The sequence below is a fragment of the Microcaecilia unicolor genome, chromosome 3 (assembly GCF_901765095.1).
Source record: "Microcaecilia unicolor chromosome 3, aMicUni1.1, whole genome shotgun sequence".
NCBI classification, from domain to species: Eukaryota; Metazoa; Chordata; class Amphibia; order Gymnophiona; family Siphonopidae; genus Microcaecilia; species Microcaecilia unicolor.
In genome coordinates this window covers 75,594,766-75,607,015 of record NC_044033.1, presented here as the reverse complement: position 1 = coordinate 75,607,015, position 12,250 = coordinate 75,594,766, and positions in this window count along the sequence as shown.

Genomic DNA, 12,250 nt, shown 5'->3' with positions numbered 1-12,250 from the left:
TCCTTTACAGCTGGGGAAGTGTAGATTCAGAAATTTACAGGATGATCTTTTGGCATTTCTGGGAGGCAGGTCCACAAGGTTTAGCATGTAGGTCGGGGCATCTCCGTGGATGATTTTCTGTACGATCGTGCAGATCTTGAATGTGGTCTGTTCTTTAAGTGGGAGCCAATGGAGTTTCTCTCTTAAAGGTTTTGCACTTTTGTATTTTGGTTTTCCAAATATGAGTCTGGCGGTGGTATTTTGGGCTGTTTGGAGTTTCTTGATGGTCTGTTCTTTGCAGCCAGCATACAGTGCGTTGCAGTAATCCAGATGACTTAGTACCATTGATTGTATCAGGATACGAAAGATGGATCTGGGGAAGAAAGGTTTTACTCTTTTGAGTTTCCACATGGAGTGAAACATCTTTTTCGTAGTATACTTCACGTGGGTTTCGAGTGTGAGGTTTCAGTCAATGGTAACTCCAAGAATTTTCAGATTGTTTGAGACTGGCAGTATAGCACAGGGGTTCTCAATTTTGCTTTACTTTGAACCACATATTTAAATTGTGTTCACGCTAATTGACTGCATTTTTCACTACAACGAAATACAGAAATCTTCATGCATGCAAGGCAGTCATATATAAAAGGAAAGAACATTCAACATCTGTCAAGCAATATCTATGAAAGGGGAACCAGGTCCTACTACTCCAGTTCGACATCTCGGCTGCGTTCGATCAGTGGATCACGGAATACTACAGAGGGACAGAGTTCCAGAGAGAGATACCTGATACAGGGAAGAGTGAGTTGAAGATCTTCTGAAATCGAATTCCCTTATGGAACAGTGGGGCTAAGATCAATTGTTCTTTCAACCTGTTTGAGTAGACAATGCAGATAGATGAGATATTAATCAACAGTAGACACTCTGGAAGGCATGGATAACATGAGGAGGGATCTAGTAAGGCTTGAAGAATGGCCTAGAATTTGATAACGAAGATTTAATGTTTAAAAATGTAGTCTCATGCTTCAAAAATCCAAAGGAGCTGTACAGGATAGGGAGTGAAGTAGTTTGGTACACAAAAAAAGCAGGATATAAGGCTGTTCATATCTTAAGATCTTATGGTGGCCAAACAGGTGAAAAAGGAGATGGCAAATGCCAGGAGGATGCTTGGATTCATAGGGAGAGGAGCAGGTAGCAGAAAAAAGGAGGTGTAGTCCATCTGTATAAGTCTCTAGTGAGACCCCATTTAGAGTACTGGATGCAATTCTGGAGCCTGCACCTTCAAAAGTATGTACACATGATGGAGTTAGTCCACAGGGTAGCTACTAAAATAGTCCATTATCTTCATCATAAAGCTATGGAGATAGATTTGATTTAAATATGTTTTCTTTGGAAGAAAGGCAGAAGATGGGAAATATGACAGACTTTTAAATACTTTGATGGTACTGATAAACAGGAGGCAAGCATCTTTCAATGGAAAGGAAGCTCTGGAACAAGGGTCAGAGGATAAAGGGGAAAGGGGGTAGGCTCAAGTGTTATCTAAAGAAATATTTCTTTATGCAAAGAGTGGAGGATACATGCAACAGCCTCTCAGTGGAGATGATGCCAATGAGGACAGTATCTGAGTTCAGGAAAGCAGGAGATCTCTGAGAGAAAAAAAGGGATTGTAGAGCTCAGTAGTTTGTGTGCATGGATGGACTGTATAGGCCACATGGTCTTTATCTGCTATCATTTTGTGTGTTATCTTTTTTTCCACCTCAGGGGTAAGAATCTTAACAGTAAGCCTAGGGCAAGACCATACAGTACAGTTTCTCAATCTGTAATATGGAAGACATAGGCATGAGTATATATGCTATAGGCTGAGAAAGTATTCTCCATCCACATGTCTTGGCTAGTGCCCCTATTTGAAGGTCAGACTGGGGCAAATTCAAAAGGGGAACATTGGAAGCAAGAGCCACATGTAGTGGCCGTTTCTGTAGCCCTGCATGGAGATACAACTACTGTCTTCTCCTGTACCAGCTGGTCCAAATAAGACAGAGGCATAGTTTCAACCTATCACTTTCTGCCTCTGGCTTTCCTCCCATTGTACTAACATTTCATTCTCTGGACCAACCCATAGAAAGAAAGCACTGCCTTCCATCACTGGCTTCCTCCTCTTCCACTATCATCATGACACATCTACCACTGCAAACCCAAATCAGAAAGCACAAATGGACCTCCAGGAACAGGACAAAGGTGGACTTTATTGTGAAGACCTGACATGGGCCGTGTTTCGGCATCCAAGCGCCTGCATCAGGGGTCGTAGAAAAGTCCTATGATGATAATTTTTGCAACAGAATTACTGTTGATAATTCAAATCATATCTTAAATACTCCTTGTAGCAGTCACAATCTAATAATGTGCAGTACAATCCTGCCAAAAAAGCAGAGATTAAAAACACTTCTTTTTTATGATGCATAGACCTTTGACCTGCACGCCAAGAGTGTATCCTAAAAGAACTGCCAAAACTAGCAAAATGACTACCACTGCAGCCAGTAAGGAGATAGGAAAGGATTAAATTTACCCTAGACGTTATTGCTGAGGAAAACGAGAGAGAGAGAGAGAGAGAGAGAGAGAATGGAATCAATGGAGAAGAACTGCTATTGGGTGGGGAGGGGGAGATCTGGGGAAAGAGGGCTGTTTGGTAGGGAGGGAGGACCAGAAAGAGAGTGAAGGATGAAGGGTGCTCATTTAAAAAGTTTCAGATGTTAGGAGGTACTTGGTATGTACAGTAAGAGATAGAAAAACACTGCCCTACAATACAGTTAACTAAGACAAGCTAAGTAATGTCAGTTAATGTCAAACTGAAAAGCAGAACTTGCCCTATAAAGAAAGGTCAAAGTACACAGAATAAGTTTTTTGTACAGAACCCTACAAGTGGAAGCAGTTGCATAGGCATGATCTATTGGATAACTTCATTTGAACCACTAGTTCCACATAAAACAGCATGTCATCATAGCCAACTCAATTGTCTGTTTCTGTATGTCAAAAGTGCTTCCTTGTGATTGTATAATACTATTCTAGTGGGTTAATCATGGCTGGTTAATCTAGTTTCTTTCAGAGAAACTGGCCTTTTAAACTTATTATGCCTGTGTGCCTGTCTGTATTAGCTGACAAATTTCATTTGACTTTCTAGAACAGGTAATAGAGGTATATTTGCTAAAGTGCACAAACTACTGTAACTTTAGCACAAGAAAAAAAAAATCACCATTGAATTCCAAGGTATTTAGGTTAATTTTTCCTCAGTTGCTGGGAGCACATAATGGTGAGACTGAACTGGAGTCATGATCTATTAAAGGAGGTAATTCTTTTCTGATGCCCTGTGCCAATTGAAAATTTAAACTCCCTGATAGGCCAGTGATGATACAAATCCATGGAAAACAGGAATGATCTCCAGTTGTCCACATTTCAAAATGGTGGAACATGACCACTAACAGTACATTGCAATGTAACGCTAGAGCTCAATCTGTCAAAGAAAGGAGCACTCCCATATTTGACAGACATAGTCCTAGGGGTCAGGCACCACTGTTTTCAAAGATGGCAGCAGTGGAACAGCATCCACTGGTAATTGCTCCAGTCCCCAGAGACCATTATCATCAAGGGGTGAGTCGGTCCAAGGAGTGAGGGGAGGTGCTCACACCCCTCCCCCTCACTCCTTGGAGGGAGGGACTTGCTGGGGAGAGGGGGCTTAATTTCATACCTTGTGCCCATACTGGGGCTTGGGGGAGTACTATTAGGACTACTGTTCAGCTGTGGATTTCTGGATCCTCTCCAGATGTGGGGACTGTGAGATGGTATGAGGTCGGGAAGGAGGGTGCTCTTTGGAATTTAGGACGGCTCCTTTAAGAATCATTCTGCGAGCATCAACTCCCATATTAGAGAGGTGAAGCTACTGAGGGAGAGTTAACTATGCCTCTGAAGGTGTACTTGATCCTTTGACCTCATGTTATGGGCTGTAAGTTAACACAAGCTGCATAAACTTTTAACACTGTAAAGAGCTACTCTGCATATATTTACTTGTGAGGTAGCTCATTATTTTGCCGCATATTTTTGCCTTGTGAGCTCATGCTGACATTTTTAATTTACCCTCAGTACTACTACTTTGAATCCTCATTTATTTTTCTTTCATTTAAGGAAATAGGTCTGTTCAGTTGTAATATCAGGGAGGTCAAAGCACATTGTGATTTTGCAGAGCATTATGAAACGTTTTCTGCTGTTGGTCAGTAGCCATATAAAACATATGCAAATTTGTTCTGAAGAAGAAACCCAGGCATTATGAAATGTTCAGAAATTTCCTCCTTAAAACAATCTATTTGCCTACGTTTCACTGCCTGCCTCAGTCATGCCAGAATTTAAGAACTTCCTCTACACTGTTGTACAAACTCCTTGTCAGGCATCTGCATCAACGGTTCTATAACCAAATTAAAACACAGAGGCAAAAGAGGGCAACCCTGTCAAGTAGTATCACAAAGAAGCTCAAAGGACATTGAGTACTCCTGAATCACCTTTACACATGCTAAAGGACTGATATAAACTGACCTGATCCTGCCTAGAGCCGATGAAGGGGGTGGGGAATTCCCCCCCCCCCCTGGTCTGGGCCTCCAAGGGGGGCCCAGCGCCAGGGTCTCTCTCTCTCTCTCTCTCCTGCTCCTGACAGGACTCGGGTGATCATGTCCCGACAAGAGCAGGAGGGAGAAAACTCCGGCTCCGGGCCCCCTTTGGAGGCTGGGGAGGACCTGGAGGACCAGACACAGCAGGTTGACGGGGGGGCCCTGCCAGCAAAAGAGATCTTCCTCCAGCGCTGCTCTTCTTCACAGTTTGCTGCATTGCCTTCCAAGCGGCTGATTTCCCCTCAGGCTGCGCATGCTTGGTTTTGAAACCGAGCATGTGCAACCTGAGAGAAAAAGCAGCCACAGGGGCAGGCCATGCAGCAGAGAGAAGAAGAGCAGCGCTGGAGGAAGATTCTTCTGCTGGCGGGGCCTTGGGATCCCCACCAACCAAGGTATTAAATTTTCGTCGGGCTGAGTGGGTGGCTGGCTGTGGTGGGTGGGCGGTGGCAGCGACAATCCTTGAGAGGGAGGGGGCCGTGGCGACGGGGCGATGATCCTGGGGGGGCCGGGCCTGCCGTGGGCCCTGCCCCGGGCCTAGCTCAGTCTGTCGGCAGCCCTGATCCAGCCTCCTAAGAAAATTAAAAAGGTCATGGGATAGGAGGCATATGGATTAAGAGCTGGTTATTGGACAGAAAACAGAGGGTAGGGTTAAAAGGCCATTTTTCTCAAAGGAGGAGGTTGAATAGTGGATCTGTACTGGGACTGGTGCTACTTAACATATTTATAAATGATTTGGAAAACTGATGAGTGATGGAAAACAATTTTACCTAAGGAGTGTCAGTTATGGTCCCCAGAGGTCAGATGTCAATTTTGGCTGTCTGGTTCTGGGTTCCTTTCTTTGGTCCCAGGTCCACTTCTTAGGGGCAGAGTGGTTTTGTAGCACAATAATACAACATACGTGTGTCTTGGAAAAATATATTTTATTTAGAAGTAGGAGTACAGCACTTAGGGCAAAAAGGTATTGCAGCTGGTTCTGTGTGTCTCGTCTGCCTGTCCCTCTGATTCTGTATGTCAATGAATGAGCGTCTGTCTTTCTGACAGGGCTGAGAAGGGGGATGTAAGTGCAATGGCTCTCCTAGAAAGAAGGTCTGCAGGTATGATGGGGTGTGTGGGTATGGGTCTGAATGTACGTGTGTCTCCCTCCTGGGTGTGACCATGTCCTTTTATATCCCTGAACTCTTTTTTTTCTAGATATTCTTGTGTAATAATTTGATTTGATCTGATGTCTCCTGATTACGAAAGAGGTGTGGATTCCTTTGACGGTCCACTAGTTTGAGTCAGTTAGTCTGGGTCCTATTGTTGTATTGAGCACTGGTTCTGGTATCTTTTTGCTGTAAAACACAGGTGTTGTCCTGTCTATCTATATTGACATCACCAGAGATGACTAGTGTGTGTGGGGGGGGGGGGGGGGGGGGGGGGAGTCAGAGATGCTTGCATTGTTTCCTAGATGCCTCTGGGTAGTCTTCTAGGCAAATTTTTGGCCTGTGAACAGCATAATGTAATGCTGACAAGGAGGTTGATAAACTGCAGGAATAGCCTCAAGAAGAAAGGCATCAAAATACCTAAACAAAAAAAGTTTTGAAAAAAATATGAGAATAAAAACGAATGTAAAAAAGCAAATATGTAAACTAATACTGACATGATAAAAGATATCATCTAAATAATAAAAGTCCTAAAATGCACACATGGTGTGACAAAATGACACATTTCCCCTTCATTTGCAAATTCATGTTTGGGTGACGGGGTGGGGGGGGGGGGGGGGGGAGATATGGTAAAGTGTGTCTTGTTAGGGAAGTGGCTGTATGAGATCTTGAGAGTAGGGGGTGCATGTGTACAGTACACTTCTTGCCCAAAAAAATAATTCTGTGCCCTCCCCCATGCATTTCCCCCTGCCTTCCATGCACTCACTTCTTTAACTTTCAACCCCTTGCACTCTTCCCTCCTTCCCCATTCCCATTCCTTCCACCCCTTTCTCCATCCCCCCTCCCCATTCCACTCATCTCTTCTTCTTACACAAACTCCCTGAAGCTTCAGCACCACCACGACCATGGCTAAACAGTGAAAAGTGCTGGTAGCAGTTTGAGCCTCTAATGTGCCCCTGCAGGCATGTTTGGTACTCAGAGGAGTGCTTCCTGATGTTGCTCTTGCAAGATAGACATCAGGCAGTGCTAGCTCAGTGTTTTCACAGTGCTCAGTCTCAAGTTCCATTTCTGGGTTTCTTCAGCTGGCTGGCCTTGGAGATTTCCTAAACTACACAACAATAAATCTGAATATTTTGGTGGAGGGAGGAAGACAGAGAGATGAGAAACTGCAAGAGAAGGCAGGGAGCATATGGAGGAGGAGGGGAGCAGAGGAAATGGATGCTGGAAGAGGAAGGATGCTAGGATAGGAGGGAAGAGGCAAAGGAAATTGGTGCTGTTATAGGATTCTGGGAAGGGGAAGAAAAGCAAAAGGAAGGATGCTGGGAGGGGGAAGGAAAAGGAAGAGTTGAATGAACAGTGGGATGTACTCCATGGTAAAGAAAAGTAATGATAAGGTATGAAGGACCAAGAGAGCTGGGCTTAGGAGTCAGTAGAAAGGGACAGGAGGCTGTGGAGAGAGCAAAAGACAGAGAAAGGAGACAGGTGTTTGAAGGGGTGAGAGAGGGTAGAAATGGAGCAAATGAAGAGACAGAAGCAATAGGCAAAAGGTAGAGGATGAGATCAGCGACATGAAAGGAGTTGGACTGGTGAGAAGATGAGAAGCAGAGGAAAGTAGATGAGTGCTGGGGAGAGGGTGACTACAGTGAATAGAAATGGGGGACTTAAGAGGAGTGAAAATGGGAGAATTTAAGATTTAGGAACTTTTGCAAAATCAGAGTGAGAAAAGGGAGAACTCAGAGCCTACTCAGTAGTTGAGAAGTAAAATGAAGGAGATTGAAAACTGCAGAGTAAAGAGAATGGGGAAAGAGAGTAAAATCTAGTTTTGGGTGGGTAATGAGGCAGACTGAAGAAATGGAGACAAAAGGTAAAAGATCAATGTCAAAGTGAAAAAAAAGAAAGGAAAGAAAAATGAAAAGAAAACAAGAGACCAGGATCATTAAAAAAAAATGAAAGATCAGGCAACAAAGATACAAAAAAGAATTTTATTTCAATGTTTTTTAAGTTAATTGGAATATATCAGCATTGGGAGATTCCATTTCTTTTATCTATTTTGCTCAATACAGGGCAACTTGCATTTCCATTTCTCTTTCTTGGACTTTCATTTCAGTTTTTGCATTTTGTTTCTGTTTCTATTTTTAATTTGTAGGTGCTTATTTTATGTTTAGTTAAGGTGTGTCTGTGTCTGCATATATTCTGCTAGCGTACAGCAGTGGCATAGCCAGAAGGGTGAGCCAATGGGTAGGTTGAGTGGGCACATATTTCTTTTCCCCCACCCCCCCCAACTGCTCCCCCACCAAACTTTAAAATTAAATACTTTAACTGGTGGGGGATCTCCAAGCCCTGCCAGCTGAAAACATCAGCAGCCCACTGAAGTTATGAACATGTGTCGGAAGCCACAGCAGTCAGTGCCGCCAATGTTGGCACCCTGCGCATGCTCACGTCTTGTGCATGAACTAAGAATTTGTGAGAACTTACTAGAGAGAGGGTTACACCACTTTCAGTTATGCTGATAATATTACAGTGTTAATTCCAATGTATTCATCTGTAAATTACTACTACTACTACTTATCATTTCTATAGCGCTACTAGACGTACGCAGCGCTGTACACTTGAACATGAAGAGACAGTCCCTGCTCGATAGATTCAGTACGATCAGTTGATCAAAGATGTTTACTACTGATTGGGTCCTAGATGACACGCTGTGGACTCAAGTTAAATACCAAAAAGTCCAAATTTTTAATTTTTGATAATAATCTTGACCCTTTAGTGGACCATATAATGGTGGACCAAACTAGATACTCACTTTCCTCTGTAATAAAGATTTTAGGGATTTATGTTGATTGGAACTTATCCCTTGACAATCAACTTTTTGCTCTAACAGCTTTCTTTTTAGAAATTTAAGACATATAGGAAAGTATTTTGAATTTAAGCAGTTTAGATTATTGGTACAGGCATTCAACTTAGACAGAAGCAATGCCTGTACCAATAATCTAAACTGCTTAAATTCAAAATACTTTCTTATATGTCTTAAATTTCTCAAAAGAAAGAAAGAGCTGTTAGAGCATTAAGTTGACCTGGCAATGGATAAGTTCCAATCAACATAAATCCCTAAAATCTTTATAGCAGTGGCATAGCTAGAAGGGTGAGCCTATTGTAATCTTGTTTATTTGGGTGCACCGAGACAAGTTATTTGATGATTGCAAACAATTCAGAACACTGTGGTCCATTTGATTTTTTCATTACAGAAGCAGTATAAAATCTCTTCATTTTTTGTTGAACTACATTGGTTGCCTATAGAAGTGAGGACGATGTACAAATTCTTTTGCTTTCTATATAAGATCTTCAATGGTGAATGCCCAGTTTATATAATGGATCATTTGGAATTTATTACCAAAATAGGGATATAAGATCTTTTCACAATTCATTAAGGGAGTAAAGAGATTTAAAATGTTTGATAGACTTCTTGCAGTTCAAACATCAGGGTCTTAGAGTAGTTTTAATATTTGTTTTGCTGCTGTTATCTTTTTTCTTATTTAAGAAAAATGTAAAAACTATCTTTTCAAGAAGTTTACGATTAGTTATTGAATTATGATTCTCTGCTCATTTCTTTGCTTCCCAAGAGACCACCTTGGTTTTTAAAATTATTGTAAATTGCTAAGAACCTGAAGGTATCAGCGGTATAGTACATTGTAATGTAATGTAATGCATAGGGTGTAATGTATAGGGTGCTGGTGTCAGCAGGTTGGAGCACTGCCAATTTGACAGGGGTTCACAACTTTGGAAAGATGCCAATGTCTTCAGCTGCAAGGGTTTAGGAAACCCTTCCAACTATACCAATGGTGCACCACTGCTGGGTGGTCCGGAAGTGAACGTTGATGGGTCCAGGTCCTCCACGAATGTACTCATGCTTTATTCACCTCTTATAGTTCTTGCCTTCTTTCCTTAACACCTAGTCTTTATCTCCCCTTCTTCCCCAGTACCTAGCTTTGCTTAAGCTTCCCAGATGGCTCCAGGTCATAATTCTACTTCATTTAGTGGAAGTCAAATCAGGACTTGAACAGCTCATCTTCCATGACTGGGAACCATCTGGTAACCTTATCTCCTTTCTCAATACCTGGCACCTGCCTCCCTTCCCCAAACACAAGATTCTACATAGAGGAAGTTCAGCCCGTGAGCTTTGAATATGGTGCTATGCCAAGAGTCAGAGTCAGAATGATGTAACAAGCTTTCTCCCTTCCTATAATGGTTGTAGCGTATCTGGGTTTAAAAAAGGTTTGGACAAGTTACTGAAAAGTCCAGTCTGCTATTCAGATATGGGGAAGCAGCTGCTTGTCCTGGGATTGGTAGCATTGATTGTTGCCATGATTTGGGTTTCTGCCAGGTACTTATGACCTGTCTTGACCACTGTTAGAAACAGGATACTGGACTAGATGGACATTGGTCTGACCCAGTATTACTACTCTTATGTTCTCATGATTATTGCCGTTATGATTTGTGAACCAAACTAATACAGTGACAAGAATAAACAGTGAAGATGTGTAGATTTTGGTTTTGAAGCTATACTTCACTTCTCTTTTATTTTTTACTAGTATAAAAGGCCCATTTCAGGCAGCAAGGAAACGGGCGCGAGCAAGGTTCCCCCTCCCCCAGTTCCAGACCCCTTCATCACTTCCCCCCCCTCCAGGTCCAGGCCCGTCCCGTCCCGTCCCTCCCTGTCCGAGTTCCAGATCCCACCTCCCTGCCTTCCTCCCTCCGATTTCCGCCCCCCCTCGGAGTTCCCGACCTCTGCCCCCCCCCATCACGACCCTCTGGAGCCCCCCCCTCCCGCCGGCAAACTTCCCCAGCTGCCGTTGCATACCTGTTTTGGAGGGGGACCTCAACCCCCGCCAGCCGAAGTGTCCTGTTGTTGGCCGGACGGCTTCAATGAGGACCCGCAGTGGAATCAGTTTGTGCTCGTGTGTCTGACGACTGACACACATACACAAACAGATTCCACTGTGTAATGCGTCGTGACATCAGCGAGGCTTCGGAGACCCAAAGTTACGGACACAGGCAGCCAGGTTTTCGAACGTTGGAGGTGAGAATTATTATATAGGAAATGCTTTCAGTAACAAGCTTCAGCTATTTCTGCTCCTGCTGGAGTCAGAAGAAGCAAAAAGCACCCACAGCCGGTCGGACTCAGGGGAATAGTAGTGATACAGCTCTCATGCTGCTGTTGTCTTCTCAGTCAGGCCAATAACTATTCAGCACTGCTGTGGGCAGCGTGGAGGGGCATAATCAAACAGCGCCAGCCATCTTCGGGGCTGGCTCCACAAAGGAGCGGAGCCAACCGTATTATCGAAAAAGATGGCCGGCCATCTTTTCTTTCGATAATACGGTTGGGGCTGGCTAAATCTCAACATTTAGGTCAAATGTTGAGATCGCCGGGTTTAGAGATGGCTGGCTTCAGTTTTCGGCCATAATGGAAACCGGGCCCGGCCATCTCAAACCCGGCGAAATGCAAGCCCTTTGGTCGTGGGAGGAGCCAGTATTTGTAGTGCACTGGTCCCCCTCACATGCCAGGACGCAAACCGGGCACCCTAGGGGGCACTGCAGTGGACTTCACAAACTGCTCCCAGGTGCATAGCTCCCTTCCCTTGGGTGCTGAGCCCCCCAAATCCCCCCCAAAACCCACTCCCCACAACTCTACACCACTATCATAGCCCTTAGGGATGAAGGGGGGCACCTTCATGTGGGTACAGTGGGTTTTGGGGGGTTTGGGAGGGCTCAACATTTACCACCACAAGTGTAACAGGTAGGGGGGTAATGGACCTGGGTCCACCTGCCTGAAGTGCACTGCACCCACTACATACTGCTCCAGGGACCTGCATACTGCTGTGATGGAGCTGGGTATGACATTTGAGGCTGGCATAGAGGCTGGAAAAAAAATAATTTTAATATGTTTTTTTTTGGGTGGGAGGGGGTTGGTGACCACTGGGGGAGTAAGGGGAGGTGATCCCCGATTCCCTCCGGTGGTCATCTGGTCAGTTGGGGCACCTTTTTGAAGCTTGGTCCTAAAAATAAATGGACAAAGTGAAGCCGGTGAAATGCTTGTCAGAGCCGGCCATCTTTTTTCCATTATTGGCCAAAGCTGGCCATCTCATAACCATGCCCCCGTCCTGCCCCCATCCCGCCTTCGCTACCCTACCGAAATGCCCCCTTGAAGTTTGGCCGGCTCCGCAACGGAAAGCAGCTGGCGCCAGCCAAAATCGGCTTTCCATTATACTGATTTGGCTGGCTTCAGGAGATGGCCGGCCATCTCCCGATTTGTGTTGGAAGATGGCCAGCAATCTCTTTCGAAAATAAGCTGGATAGCCTCCAAGCATCTTATACAGGGCACATATGAAATGAAGCATCCTAATTCAGCAGTGCACCCATTGTTCTTATGATTACCCATGCTTTATTGTAGTTACAGAATTTTGTTCTCTACCTTGAGCATTTGAA